Here is a 16,900-nt window from a genome sequence, read left to right as displayed (position 1 = left end):
AGACGTCCATCACACGGAGGTTTCTCCCTGAAGTCTCTGCAGCTCTCTGGACACCACGCTGTCTCAATCCGTCCACACTGAATATGAGAGGGGAAAATTAAAATAATAAATGCTTTAGACAATAAGAAATATAAAGTTGACTGTTGAGTTGCTCAGTTTTTTAGATTGTTAATACTATTATTGTATAACTAATATATCAGGTTAAGAGGCACATTCAAATAAAGATTAGTCTTTAAATACATGTTGTCTTTTGAATTGTTTGTCTAAAGTCAAGGATCTAGAACTGGTACTTAGTTTTAATGATACAGTCTGGTTATTATGCTGTTTGGAGGAGGCATCACAGGTAAGAGTACTAACTAGCTACCATCACATGTACCGTAGCTTGACTTAAATGTATTAAACGTATAGTTAAAGGTGGGGTAGGTAAGTTTCAGAAACCGGCTCGAGATACACTTTTTGTTATATTCCATGGAATGCTCTTAACATCCCGATAGCAATGAATATCTTAAGTGCTTTGACAAAAAATCCAGAAAAAAATGTCATCTGTCGAAGCCGTAATACTGTAAAAAATACAACCAAATTGGATGGCCTACCTGCCTGTCAGCCTTCTATCGGGGCACAAACTTATCTCGTGCCCTCATTGGTCATGTACGCGTTCGTGTGTGTTGGAGGAGGGGCTCTGTAAGGAAGTGGCAGATTTTCTCCAGTTGTGTATTTTCAAATTCTAGCGATCTCGAGCCGGTTTCTCAAACTTACCTACCCCACCTTTAAGTGATATCAAAATATAAATAACTAATGTCATGCAAACATATTAATATTTGCTTGATTCCAGTGTTGAATTTAGCACAATTGCATACAAACGTTAAGGGATTGTAAGATTCTGATGTATTATGCTAAAAATTCAATAACTTAGATTATTATTGATAGTTATGCTGAATAGTTTAATGTCCGCTTACCTTAGAAACGTAAAATGCGACGGCAGATGGGGAACATGTTAGCTTAGCTTGGTAGCTTCAGCTAGCTCTGGAACTTTCAGCTCGGTGGCAGGAGGTCCCGCCTCGGCTCCGCCTCTTTGCCCTTATTTGGATCAGGCTGGAGCAGGCGGGAGTTGAACTCTGACATCACTGTCGAGCCGTTAGTGGTCGACTCCGCCTACTAAGGGCTTCTCTGCAACTCTGCAGAATCCTATGGGTGACGTCAAGGACCCTACGTCCAATTATATATACAGTCTATGAATGTACTACATCTCTGGTCCCGCACAATACACAACGTCACCAACACCAAGACGGCCGTCACGTTAGCACATTTCACCTCTTTTTTTCAGAATGAGGTGAAAAGTATTGAACGAGGAGAAAATCACTACAAGTCTGGGCATGTTGAGAGCTGTATATACACAATTGGGGAGTGAGTTGGTTCCGTAAGAGTGAGTCTTAAACGAGTGTAATGGTAACGTTAATGTCGGCTAACTGACGACAGGGAACGACAGACAGATTTAAACAAGACACAACGCAGACAGAAACAGGCAAGACAGGAGGTGAAGACCTTTCAAAATAAAACATGAAACAAAGGACAGAAAAAGACCAGACAAAATACAATACAGACAGATCGTGACAGCTTACCTCAAATAAGCCTTGGTAGAACTAGTGTCCGAGTCATAGGGTCCAGAACTGACTGAAGACATGTGGAACAGAGTCCCATACAGGCATGGTTCCATGTACAGGAAACTGGAACTTTGAACAGGTGTTTTCATATTTTCTACCTGAAGATTTACAAGTTTTTGATCAGGTGTTTGATGTGGGCTGGCATGATCCTTTCTGCAGCGATAAATAAAGAAAACAAAGAAAACATTATTAATAATAGTAATGATGGTAACAACAATAATATTAGTATAACTATTTATATAGCACCTACACAATTGCAAAGTGATTCTCACAACAAAAATAAAGAACAAAACAATATCAACAATAAAACAATTTATTATAGGAATGTTAAAGGTGGGGTAGGTAAGTTTGAGAAACCAGCTCAAAATCGCTAGAATTTGAAAATACACAACCGGAGAAAATCTGCCACTTCCTTATAGAGCCCCTCCTCCAACACACACGAACGTGCACATGACCAATGAGGGCACGAGATAAGTTTGTGCCCCGATGGAAGGCTGACAGGCAGGTAGACCATCCAATCGGTTTGGTTGTACTTTTTACAGTATTACGGCTTCTACAGATGACATTTTTTTATGGATTTTTTGTCAAAGCACTTAAGATATTCATTGCTATCGGGATGTTAAGAGCATTCCATGGAATATAACAAAAAGTGTATCTCGAGCCGGTTTCTGAAACGTACCTACCCCACCTTTAAGAGACAAAGAAATTATAAACATTCTAAGAGGCCGACTACAAAAGGTAGACTCAATGGCTCTTGATGACATCAATGAGCACTCCCAATAGTTGCTGTTGTATAAAAATAAATAGAATAGGTCCAGCCTGTGGGGCTTCTGAAGCAATTGGAGTCAGGGCTCAAAGAGAGACACGATGGAGAGCTGGAGCTTTGATGGCAAACTGGTTTATTTGGAGCTTCGACCGGAAAATTCACAAGACATGTCACGGGCCACGAGTTGACCACCCAGTTGAGATGCCACAATCAATTCTGAAGAACCCTCCTGTAGCTCGAGGTTTTAACTAGTTCGGAGTGTAATAATCAACATTCTTTATCAGCGAGACTAAACAAATATGGACCCTGAATCTAACTAGAGTTGTCGTCCATAGAAAAGAATGTGCGTCAGGGAACCTACGTTCCTAAAAAGAAGGGCTTCTTCAACTATCTCACGTCAGCTTGTGCTCGGTCATAAGCTGGCAACAACAATGCGCCGAAGCTGCCCCTTCTAAAGAGAGATAGCAGCAATACCCAAGGCCGTAGAACTATGCCTTGGGAAAAGAGACAGTAAAGAGAGAAAACGATGAACTGGGTCGAAGGTTGAAAGTAAATTATTCCCTAACACAGCTTTTTTCTATTTTGTGTTGGATGATTTGTTTTATTGATTGCTGATGGATGTTAAGATGTGTTTTACAATTATAACAAAAAGATTATTGTAATTGGAATCAAAAAGATTGCAAATCATAGTTAAAAATAAAAATCACGAGCAATATAGGATTTATTCAACAGCAGTAAAGCATTAAAGGTGGGGTATAGGTAAGTTTGAGAAACCGGCTCGAGATACACTTTTTGTTATATTCCATGGAATGCTCTTAACATCCCGATAGCAATGAATATCTTAAGTGCTTTGACAAAAAATCCATTAAAAAATGTCATCTGTGGAAGCCGTGGTACTGTAAAAAGCACGACCAATAATTTTAGCCCGGCCCGGCTAAAATAACTGGATGGCCTACCTGCCTGTCAGCCTTCCATCTGTGCACAAACGTATCTCGTGCCCTCATTGGTCATGTGCACGTTTGTGTGTGTTGGAGGAGGGGCTCTGTAAGGAAGTGGCAGATTTCTTCCGGTTGTGTATTTTTAAATTCTAGCGCAGTCGAGCTGGTTTCTCCAAAATTACCTACCCCACCTTTAAGTTGCTAAATTAATGCGCACTGAACTGTAAAACAACTTACCATTATTTAGGAAAGGACCTGATCAGAAGGGTTGACTAGTAGGACAGCGAAGAGGTGGAGGAGGTCTCTGTCATGTACAACAGGGGTAGACATTAAGGGTAACATTTCACTGGCCCTCCGGGCCGGTGGAATGTTATTATCACTGGCACCACCATTGTAACCACTGGCCCAAGAGCATTCGTCTAAAAAGATTGACTAATAATGAAGAAAATGAACAGATGTGTTGCAATAGTAATTTATGCACAAACTACATTACTACTTGTACTACAACATTTGAATCATCAGTTCTTCCTCATTTTCCTCAATTGTTCAATATTTGGTTTATTAAAATAATTATATTGTGGTCATTGTTAAAAAATGTCTGCTATTATTATGAGTATTATTATTAGTATAATGCGCTTTCTGCCTTCCTGTCATCAGGAGTTAGAAATGTAATGGCTATGTAATAGCCTAGATTAAAACCTTCATTATCCTAAACTGCTGGGACATTTCCCTATAACGGATACCTTTTATATTTTCTACTGTTCACTTACTTGTCAGCATAGGTCGGCATTGATGTACAGAGCCGACAAAAGACCTTGTTTATATTGGCATCATATTGAGAGGTGCAGTGACGTGTCCTAAAACCAGGAAAACGAACCTGTTAGATAAATGCACCTTTTGTTCAGCCGGATAATCTCCACATGTCTACCCTACTTTTAACATTTTTGAATGATTTATGATTTGAAAATTATAAAAGGGTTTTAGGACGCATGACTGCACCACTCTATAGAAGCCAACTCCATCGATCAAACTAGTGTGGCTGAAACTTCCTCTCCCTCTTCTTCTCATACTCCCTGTCACTCTCCTTTAACTCCTCCGGTGACTTTCTTTTATTTGAAGATTGTTTTTTGCCCGGCGCTTGGCCGGTTACCGCTGGTATTAAAAACATTTTGGCAAATGGTTAGGTGGCACGAAAGTCTGTAGTGAACGAGCGCGCTCCCGCTCACCGGAGCCTGCTCGCGCTGCGCTTCACAGCAAACAGCTGTTTGCTTTTCACCCAACAATGACAACTGCCTCACAAAACGCTGTTGTAGCGTTAATAAACGAAACAATTCAACAAAATTGCTTGTCAAAATACCAATACCATAGGCAGTGGCGTTTCTATATGTACAAAAGTGGTGGGGCACAACAAACTCAGATGTCTATATATAAGCTTCTGCAGAGAGGTTCATGGCTGGTGAGGTACTGGCACTGACTCTTCAGGTCTACAAATATATTAAATCAAAATATAATATTATTTTCAAAAGCTTTTTTTGTCTGATGCTTCAATTAATTTTAAACAGACAGTTCAACAGAAGGATACCCAAAACAATGTAATTTTATCATTTAAATATTGAATTGTTCTCTCTTAGTAAGATCCCATTTTCAATAAAATTGCAGTCTTACCTTGACTTGAAGATTAAGTCCATTTGCCTATCCTTCTGGACAAACATCTCTATTACTTTTTTGTAAAAGTCCTCCTTATCTTCTTGTAGTTTCAAAAGTCTATCATAAATCTAATCTAATCAATAGATTTTTGTTTCGAAAATGATAAAAGTAGGGTAGACATGTGGATATTATCCGGCTGAACAAAACGTACATTTATCTAACAGCTACGTTTCCCACAGATCTTATTTTGAGCTATTTTCTAAAATCCTATGGAGAAATCTCGTTGCTTTTTTGCTTACTTCCTGGTTGTAGGACACGTCACTGCAGCTCTCTCTCCTCCTCTTCACACACCACACTTTTCGCGGCACACTTACAGCCAATTAGCTCTGAATGATGTGAGATGACGTATGGTGGGGATGGCAGCACTTTGCCCCTATGGTCATTATTTTTTGCCACACACATTAAATAGGAAAATACTCTGAGCATGTGCAGTGTAGTTTTTGCAGTCACCGTTCACTTAGACAGTCAGAGGGAGGGGCAGGATCAGGTTTTGTCCCACATGGCTCTAAACAGCTCAATAGGCACACACTGTAGACACTAATTAGAAGAACACATACTAAAACAGTAATGTACAGACGAATCAGATGATTAAACATGATCTTAAAATATATTTTATATATTTTTTAATTTATTTTTTGCATTTTGTTGTAATCATTATTTTAATACTTTCTGCTGACACTAGGTGGGGCTGTGCCCTGCCCCTAATGACCAGTCGCCACTGACCAGAGGACCATTTTCTTTTTTTAAAGCTATATTTTTAGTGCCCACTCGGGCGAGTGGGCAAGTGGAAAGTACGTTATGCTGGCCCGGGGGGTCTAAATCAACCTGATCTCACCAGAATGCGTGACTCCACCACGACTCCTTAACACCACAATGCGTGGTGGAGTCACGAACTTTGTGACATTTGCGTGTCGGCACCACGCAAACAACCCCAATGTAAAGTGAATGAGGCTCCTTTGTCGTGGTGCACACACGCATTTCTACAACGTCCCGCAGTGAGCTTTTATTCTATACAACGTTTTTTAAATCTACTTTATAGCGTGTAGTAACTCACGGGAGGCTTCTTTTATTTTATTTGTATTCATAATTATTTTTATTTTTCGTCAGAATGTAAAAATTACATTAGTTACGAATTTGTGTTCTCAAAAAACAGTGCATTGTGTGTAATGCAACTGTGATTTTTATTAAATTAGTTTGTTTTTAAGGAAGGCCAGAGCTTCAGCTGTGTCAAATAGATTGTTCCCTTTAGTTAACGTTATTTAAAAGATAATTATCATGTCTTGTATTACGAGCGTCCATTCCCATTGGATAACGGAGAATTTTACACCCGGAAGTAAGTAGCCTATTCTCCTTACTGTCGATTGATTTTACAGTGATATCTGCACTACTCATCCAATAAAAAACACCAAATTGTCCTTGTTAATTACACAACATTGATTGGTTTGAATTGTGTACAATGCTTTTGTATTTTCCCCCTTCGATTCGGAGAGACAAATATTTTTTCTGAGTTTTTGGACGGCAGAAGACACTACACTACCCAGAATCCTCAGCTATCGTTTGGGACTACACCATGAACCCCGTGATCAGCCCTCAAGCTCTTTGATTGGTTGACCTCCAACTGCATTCCATATAAAAAAAACGTTTCGTAAAAGAGAAAATCATACTTTATTCAGCAGTGCTTGCTTTACTCTTTGATAGTCATCACATGAATGCATTGTAATAAATGGTTTGGCTGCATTAAATATTACACATCTGTCTTAGTTCTTTATTTATCTACAGAGATCGGGCATCAGCATAGACCGGAAACTATTCTTTTACCGTTCTGTTTTAATTTCACAATAAAGTTAGTAGTAATATTTTGTTTTGATATTATTGTTTTTTATTAACTACTAGACGACTGGGTCATGTTAAGACCATCTTTTTTTGGTTTCTATGGATTTTTTCCATCGCTTTTGTGTTACAAATATCAAAACAATAACAAAATAATATTCGTCGTAAACTAAACCGGAAACAGCAGTATATTTTATTTTGTTAACACTGTAAACTTGACAGCCTTTTAACCTATGCTTTTAACCCAAACCACCTACTGGTTAAAGCACGTTATTACACGTTTAGAGTAATTGCAATGCAGGAAGATTGTGTTGCTTTTTAATGACTGTTTAAAATGCCTTTTTCTTAATGTCTTTCATTTTTGTAACGCACTTTTGAATGTGTTATATTTTATGAAAACATTCAAATATTAAGAGTACATACAAAATAGTGGGAAAGTAGAAGGTCAATTATATAAATATAGAATAGAAAATATCAAGAAGATACTCAAATGATATCTAGAGTAAAACAGTTTAGTGCCTGATAGGAGGATGTGCTAACTAATAAGGCTTTATTTAAAGAAATGTGCAGAATACGACAGTGTAATGGTGGAAGTATACACACATTGATAGATGTCTTGTAATGGACTGTTGAGGAACCTGTGACCCAAGTTTTTCATTCATTGCATAACTACACTGTTGTGTATATGATATGTCAATAAACCTTCGAAAATCTTGAAATCTTGAAAGGGATGTGCAAAATAGCAATTATATACAGTCTTTAATGAACTATTAGAGAATAACGAGTAATGAATATGCTTTAAACGGATCTGCAGATAAATATTTAGTCTTCTCAAGCACCAACTATCAAATATCTCGCCTGATTGTTGGCACTTGACAATCACCTTCACTGAATTTCATTCAGGTGTAACTAAAGTCTGATTTAAGGCTTGTTTATATTTCACATCATTAATCCAAATCTGTAAAGTAACTAAAATAAATGTAGTGGAGTAAAAATACCAATTATAAAAGACCACCATCACCCCAGCCACAAACGGTTCTGTCTGCTGCAGTCTGGCAGGCGGTACCACAGCATTCGGACTAAAACCACCAGACACAGAGACAGCTTCATCCCACAGGCCAGAAGACTATTAAACACCTGAATTTAGAAATAACATTCATCTGGCTGCTACTTAGAAATTATTTATCTAATATATCATATTCCAATCACTTGTATATAGACTCTTATTGCACTATTTCACAATTTTTTCTGTGTATCTGTTTTATTGCGTAGCACTGTTGGAGGAGCCTGTGACCTAAGGGGGGGAGGGGGGTAGGACACGTTCGATTCCTGTTTTGAATAGTGTGCCGTCGATGGGTTTCATTCCATTTCAAAGTCCTTTTGGACGCTCTGTGTGTAAACGTCGCGCATCCAATCACAGAGGTTGAGGACTGATCACGGGGTTTGTCAAGCTAAGCACATGGTGTAGTTCCAAACGATAGCTGAGGATTCTGGGTAGTGTAGTGTCTTCGGCTATCCTAAAACGCCGAAAAAATATTTGTTTCTCCGAATCGAAGGGGGAAAATACAAAAGCATTGCACACAATTCAAACCAATCAATGTTGTGTAATTAACAAGGACAATTTGGTGTTTTTTAGTCGATGAGTAGTGCAGATATCACTGTAAAATCAATCGACAGTAAGGAGAATAGGCTACTTACTTCCGGGTGTAAAATTCTCCGTTATCCAATGGGAATGGACGCTCGTAATACAATACAGAGGACATGATCATTATCTTTTAAATAACGTTAACTGAAGGGAACAATCTATTTGACACAGCTGAAGCTCTGGCCTTCCTTAAAAACGAACTAATTTAATAAAAATCACAGTTGCATTACACACAATGCACTGTTTTTTGAGAACACAAATTCGTAACTAATGTAACATTCTGAAAAATAAAAATTATTATGAATACAAATAAAATAAAAGAAGTCTCCCGTGAGTTACTACAAGCTATATAGTAGATTTTAAAAACGTTGTATAGAATAAAAGCTCACTGCGGGACGTTGTAGAAATGCGTGTGTGCACCACGACAAAGGAGCCTCATTCACTTTACATTGGGGTTGTTTGCGTGGTGCCGACACGCAAATGTAACAAAGTTCGTGACTCCACCACGCATTGTGGTGTTAAGGAGACGTGGTGGAGTCACGCATTCTGGTGAGATCAGGTTGGTCTAAATAGTGCTTCCGGGCCAGCGGGCCATTTATAATGTTGAGCCCTGTACAACCATTGGTAGATGTTAAACCTGAAAGAAAGATAAGGTAATAAGAGGACAAACATCACAATAAGAGGACAAACATCCTCTTAAGTAAAAAACCAAATCATGTCAAGCTCAATACCATAAATAACTGGGTACCAATTGGCATTGAAATGTATTAGAATCTCACCTTTTTCCTGGATGTCAGGAAGGCCAGGAAGTCGTTCCCTCCAAGTCCGCAACCAGTCATAGGAGTTCAAATGCAAAGCCTGAATGATGACAAGAGCGGGAGACTTGCATTTTACAATTATATTTTTTATTAATACCAGAGCAGTGTGTACATAGGCGCTGTACGACATGCAGAGAACAGATCAAGTCCCCTGACAGACTCACACACCTTGGTGATGTCCTCATCTGAAAATGTTTCATTTGTTAGCAGCAAAGTAACATTACTCAAAGTATGTCGGACCCAACTTATTTACAGTATGTTTTGCATCTCCTCAACAATGTTCTGTATCATTGAGTAGAAAAAAACTGTCCCTACAATTTCAGGTAGATTAACACACATTTGTAAGAACAGTTTACAATGAAGCACCCTCTTTGTATTAAGCGAGCTGCCACAGAAAGTACAGCTTAACATAATAACTTTTGGTAGAGTGAGCTAAAGTTAGCTAACTTCATGTTCAACACAAAACCTCTAACGTGCATTACATTGATGATTTTAAACAAAACGTAACTCTCTCAACTGGTAAGATAACGTTAAGTTAACTTATCCTTAACCCTCCGGTATCACTGTGGACGTTTTTGTCCATATGGGTCATTTTTCACTTTTCATCGTTGCAATAACTCTGGTTGTGTTGGTGCAAATTAGTGCTGTAGCGACGCGTCGACAACGTCGACGCATCGACTTCAAAATATCGTCGACGACATATTTCCGCGTCGACGCGTCGCTACACACACGTGGGTCACACAGCAACAAGCAGTTCTAGCTGTGGTGGCTACCATAGAGAACCGCAGTGACGCGTCCTAAAACCCGGAAGTAAGTTAGCATTTTTAGCACTTCCGGTTCCTTCGTCAAAAAAGCAATGTATTTTCTCCATAGGGTTTTGGAAAATAGCTCGAAATAAGGTCTGTGGTTGACACACATTTAAGAGATAAATCACGTTTTGTTCTACGACAGTAGATACATCAGCAGTGACCCCACTGGTGATTTTTGAAGTGTTTACGTGTCTGAAAAACGATGATTGTTACCGAGTGGCTGAATAGGACTACAGAAATGGTCGAGTCCGTTGTACGTCATTACGCCTACACACGTAAACACTCCCGCTAAGTTTGTTTTCCCCTGTGTTCTGCTTGAAAGCAAGTACCTGCCTATCTTTAGTAGCCTATCTGTAGTCTCTTTAGTATCTGTATATCTATATCTTACCATTAGAATCTCTATTTTTGAAATGGTCATTTTTAACACCGTAGTTTTATAAATTATAGAACAATTAATTACCAGTGTTTTCCAATTTTACTCGGCAGTTCGTTTCGTTGGCTAACGTTAGCTAAAGCTAGCGCTACTAGTTAGCTACGCAATGGTTTGTTGCTTTGCTCCGGGTTGCAGCCACAGGTCTTCGCATGAAACGTGCTCGTTCTATCGTTTCCCGGCCAATGTTTTCCAAAGGAGAGTCTGGATTCGTGCCATGAGGTAAGCTGACGTTACATTGTTGTCCATGTCACGGTGAAATGTAAATGATGGGTAGTGTATCGCCGTTTTAGAGATGGCACTGCTGAAAAGACCGCAACATAAGTAAAGATAATGAATACATCCTATTAAAACCTGTGTGGCTTATATGATAATTCTAATTAGTACAAGCAGCATAACGTTTCACCATGTAATTAAAGATTGTAGTCAGGGAAATCAGTTTGACATATTGAACTAATAACAAATCACCTCTGCCTGGCAGAGAACTCTCTGCTCCATAGCTTCTCTTGGACGTAACATCACATGTACATTTTACATTTATATTCAATTTAATATTCCATCCCTAACATACTTTTGTATATATAATAACTTATATTTTGTTTTTCTTGTTATGCTGCTGCAACACAAACATTTCCCCAATTGGGATCAATACAGTAATATCTTAATTAATTAAGAAATATAACTATTATAATTAGTGTAGCAGCTGACACCTATTTTCAATATGGATTAATCTACCTTTATTTCTTTAGTTCAATTTTGATCTATAAAAATGTCAAAATAGTGAAAATGTTCACGAGACAAAGTGCAAGGTTATATCTTTTAGATGTTTTCTTTTAGCCTATGTACTGTATGTCTTAATGCTCTTATTTGTGACGATGTGACTTCCATGAAACTAATATTTTATATCTTCCCAACAGACGAGCTGACAGGAAGCCTAACACTCTAACAACCACAACATTGCAAAGGCGAGTAAATGTAAATTAAAAACGATTAACAATTTCTTAATTTCTTCTTCTTTCTTGCAGTGAGGTGAAGCTGACCTTGCACTTGGTGCCAGTAAGGATGCTCCTCACGCAGGCTGAATGTTACTCCCTCCTTACTGACACAGAAGCCCTTGATTTGCAATGCTTCACTAATTGTCATTTCCCTGGCTCCGTAGGGACACTTTACCTCCAGCACAGCGGGAGACCCTTCCAGACCATCTGGAGATGCCCCCAACACTCCTGATTGGGAGAGCCACAAACCTGACTCATGGACCTGCATCTGGGTTGCAGTGGTGAATGCCCTGACGCCCTCACATTCATTCATAGTCCCCCACTGTACAGACAAAACACCATCAAGGGTCTGTTGTTGCCCTAGCACCCTGGCAATAAGGGAAGCAGTCACACGCTTTGACCTCAGGACAGCTCCAAAGTTGCTGGCAGTCAACCTTCCTTTCCTGAACAAATGCCAGTTTGGGTTGGTTCGCTGACCAGTGTAGCCACCTGAATTGCCCTCTGTTGCTCCTCAGACAATGCCATGCTTGCCACAATTGCCTCAGGTCCCTGATGCCCAACAGATTTGAGAATTTCAGGAACAGTAAGTGTTTCCAAGCTGTAGTGTTCCTCTTCTGGCTCGGGGGAGAGAAGCCAAGACATTCCTGAGAACCTGCCCCGAGTCTGTCCCTCAGCCAGTCACGATCTTCGGAGGTGGGCTCTCTTGTCAGCGGGTTGAATGAGTTATTGGTTGGAGCAAATAGCTCCTCTACTGAATGCGTACGTTTAGCTGCCTTTGGCTTCTTCCACTGATGGGGTGTCACGTCAGTGCAGCTGAAATTGTGGATGGCAAAGATGGCTAATGCAGCCGCATGACTGCATTTCCATTCTCCACATGGGCATTCACATTCTGTGGAGAGAAATCCCTCTTCTCCTGTAGATACCTGTGGTGGTGGGATTGTTTTATTATTTAAAATATATTTACATTTGTAATGCCTTCCCAATTATCCCTTTAATTGTTTATAGCCTACTGTATGTTTATTTCATGAATATTTCTGTGTTTTCTGGTGTGTAACATTTGTAATCTTGGGGCCTCTACTCTTTAACGTCTACATGCTACCACTGGCTCAGATAATGAAGAACAACAAAATAAGTTACCATAGCTATGCAGATGACACACACATTTACGTAACCATTTCACCAGGAGACTATGCTCCAATTCAAACACTGAGTAAGTGCATTGAACAAATCAATGACTGGATGTGTCAGAACTTTATCCAATTAAACAAAGATAAAACTGAGGTAATGGTTTTTGGAGCCAAGGTGGAACGTATAAAAGTTAGCGCTGAGCTTCAGTCTGCAATGTTCAAAATAAAAGATAGAGCCAGAAATCTAGGTGTAGTCATGGACTCTGACCTGAGTTTCAACAGTCACATTAAAACAGTTACTAAATCAGCCTACTATCACCTAAAGAACATAAGGATTAAAAGACTAATGTCACAGCAGGATTTGGAAAAACTTGTCCCGTTATCTTCAGTAGACTGGACTACTGCAATGGTGTCTTCACAGGTCTCACTAAAAAATCTATTAGGAAGCTGCAGCTGATTCAGAACGCCGCTGCTCGAGTCCTCACTAACACTAAGAAAGTGGATCACATCAGTCCTGTTCTGAAGTCTTTACACTGGCTTCCTGTGTGTCAAAGAATAGATTTCAAAATACTGCTGCTGGTTTATAAAGCACTGAATGGTTTAGACCCAAAATACATTTCTGACCTCCTGCTAAATGATGAACCATCCCGATCTCTCAGGTCTTCAGGGACTGGTCAGCTTTCTGTCCCCAGAGTCAGAACTAAACATGGAGAAGCAGCGTTCAGTTATTATGCTCCAAACATCTGGAACAAACTCCCAGAAACCTGCAGGTCCGCTGCAACTCTGACTACTTTTAATCCAGCAAGAAGACTTTTCTTTTTGCCGCTGCTTTTAATTGAACTATTCACATCTTAAACTGCACTGTAACTTTTATCCATGTATTTTTTCTTTTAATGTTTATTTTATTAGCTTTTCTTTTTAATGACTGGTTTTAAATGCCATTTCTTAATGTCTTTCATTTTTTGTAAAGCACTTTGAATTGCCTTGCGTTGAAAAGTGCTATATAAATAAACTTTCCTTGCCTAATAAAGATTTCATGTGACACATAAAATGGATTTGTTGATGGGAATTAATGTGAATAAATTAACTCTAGGTTAACGGTACTCTTGCTATAACTACTCACCGACACTCTATAAACCTTGTCCCTCATGCTAGCCCTGACAACACCGGTAAGCACACCTTCATCTAGGCTGCACGTGTCCTGACTTGTAGTGGTTCTCTCCTCTATCTCCATTCTTCTTGTCATCTTTGTAAAACGATATCAGACTGGTAATTGACACAGCCATGACTTCTAGTTAAATTCAGTGTGGCTAAAATGAAAAGCTTTGTTAAAATATGCAAGCACGCGGAAGTCAAAGTCAGCTTTATTGTAAACAAATTCTACATCCAGAAATATCGTTTCCCACAGTGTGACATGTAGCCTATACATAAAACAAAAAGGGCCTAGATAAACGGGGTATACAGTTTAAAATGTTAATATATTTAAAGTGTTCAAAGTGCAGTTTCAGTGCAAGTCAGTTGAAACGATCTTAAGTTGGCGTGACGTTGAAGTCGTGCGACCCTGCTGCTGTACTGGCTTGTAGTTCGTTTATAGCATAACGTTAGCATTTCGCTTTTGGCGACTAGATTTATGATTCAAAAATTATAAAAGTAGGAGAGACATGTGGAGATTATCCGGCTGAACAAAACGTGATCCTTCTCTTAAATGTGTGTCAACCACAGACCTTATTTCAAGCTATTTTCCAAAATCCTATGGAGAAATTGCATTGCGTTTTTGACGAAGGAACCGGAAGAAGTTTACATCCGGGGATTAGGACGCGTCACTGCGGTTCTCTATTAGCAGCTAGCATTTGCTCTCCGATTTTTACATTAAAATGGAATTATGGATTATAAATTCAATCATTTTTTTATACATAGACGTTAAAAACCTATGGATTAACCGATTCAGCCGCGTTTTTTCTCATTTTAATGCCATTGAACACGTCTTTTGATCAGATTGATAGCTACGGTGGTGAGACGATCTCTCTAGAAGCTCTGTAAAGGTACGTATATTGTGATGACGGTATGATGTCTTTTTTACATTACGGTTTTTTACATTACGTTTTTTATGAATTGAACAACAGAAAAATAATCGTTAGATTAGTCGACTAATCGATCAAATAATCGCCCGATTAATCGTTTTCAAAATAATCGTTTCCCCCCAGCACTAGTGCAAATGGCCTGATTTTTTGTAACAAGGCTATTTTCTCGATCTATTTTGGAATTCCAATTTTTCAAATCAGTCTTTAATTCACTGTGTAACAAATCGACTACGCAAATTAGTCATTCGAGACAAAAATGTCCACTGCAAAAGACTTTGATCAAAACATTATATTAAAAGGTTTTTTTCACAACTGTTTTGGGTTCAATCTTTAAAGCAACTTCCGCCCTAATAGAAAATACCAAAAATGTAATCATTTTCAGGATTTTAACCCTTTAAATGTCATTTTGAATACATGAAACCGCTGTTCTTTTTCATGATGAAAACAGAGAAAATGAGTTATTTTCCAAAAAATACATATCTGGGGACTGGCTCTTTTTTTTTAACACAGTCTTGGATATGTCAAAGATTAGCAACAACATTGATTTTGGTGGATAATTAGTTTTTGCACAGAATCAGATTAAACAAAAAAGTCACACATTAGCTACTCGCGGACAAAAATGTCCCATCCACTCCCATTATAACCACATATTTTGATCTCTCCGCCATACCGGTATAAAATCATGCATTTTGTAATGTCAGGGTTTTATATTGGAGGAAAATAGTTCAATTTGTCTTTTTTACTGTAAAAACCAGATGTGACATTTTACCATTGAATTACATGCTTGTCATTTATTGGTTTCTTTGCCTGTTGTATAATGGGGCCCTGACAGCCATTGGAATATGGCAACTAATATGATGTAGTGTTGGTATGGCCAGTGTGAGAAAAAGTTTTTAGAGAGTACTTGTCCATGGACAAGTGAGTTTGGCAATTTACTTGTCCGAATACATTTTTCACTTGTCCAGAATGGACAAAAATTGGGGCCACTGGAATCTTCTTCTTCGTCATCGTATTTTACATTTTCCCACGGTTTTTACGACACCGCTCAACGTAAGTGAGCGGTAAGATTTTACTGCATCACAGGGTTGGGTATCGTTTGGATTTTAACGATTCCGGTTCTGCTTTTCGATTCCGGTTATTTTCAGTTCTCGATTCCGGTTCTTTGAGAGGGTAAAAATAAGTCCCATGACAAACTGGGAGAAAAATATATTTATGAAAACATTAAGTCAAATCTGTATTCCTATTTACAAATCACTTCATACTGTTTAATTTCTTACGGTTATTGAATACAATTATATAAAAATAATCTCTGCATTGTTTAGTTAGTTCTAAGTGGTGCAGTTTGAGAATGTACAATTGGCCCAGTCTCCTCTGATGTTACACTGCAACCTGCCTGTGAGACAGAGTCCAACCACACATGTCCAACACATAGGCCTAATAATAATAATAATACATTATATTTATAGCCTAAGGCCTAGCACTGTTCTACAACTCAAAGACGCTTGCACGCTTACACATGTCCTGCAATACACATGCTGCAGCTGCCCAGCTGCTCACTGTTTGTAAAAGTAAATAAATAGTATTTTCATTTCAATAATGTACTTTCTTTACCCTGCTTCATAAACAATACTGACATCCCTGTGCTCCTCCGAGTCTGGGGGTCCGGGGATGTGAGGACAGCGCGAGGACAAAGACAGGGAGGCTGCTTCACTTCATAAAGGAAATGGCGGTCAATATTAACAACATAGGAGCTAAAACGCTTAATAACCTTCATTACGTGTTAGAGAAAGAACATTAGAAAGTTTGACAAAGATGAGGCTGTTAAACGGGCAGCGGATCTGCTGTGTGTAGAAAGAGAGATCAGCGATCAGCTGATACGGAGCATAGAGAGAGAGCTGCGGTCCGCGGGGCTCGGCCTCGCCTCCTGTCCTCACAACTCTTATTAATCCCGGTACCGGACAATTGTTATTTGTTCCTACTCGGAACCTAGTTTGAACCCTGCCACTGTGCTACACTTCCCGCTCCGCCCCCAGTACAGAAAGCGGCGAGATGCATTTCCTGAATCGACAAGCAGAACTGAAACTAACATTTCT

The sequence above is a fragment of the Pseudochaenichthys georgianus genome, chromosome 17, assembly GCF_902827115.2.
Source record: "Pseudochaenichthys georgianus chromosome 17, fPseGeo1.2, whole genome shotgun sequence".
Taxonomy (NCBI): domain Eukaryota; kingdom Metazoa; phylum Chordata; class Actinopteri; order Perciformes; family Channichthyidae; genus Pseudochaenichthys; species Pseudochaenichthys georgianus.
The sequence above is the reverse complement of the archived record's forward strand: the minus strand, read 5'-3'. Positions refer to the sequence as shown.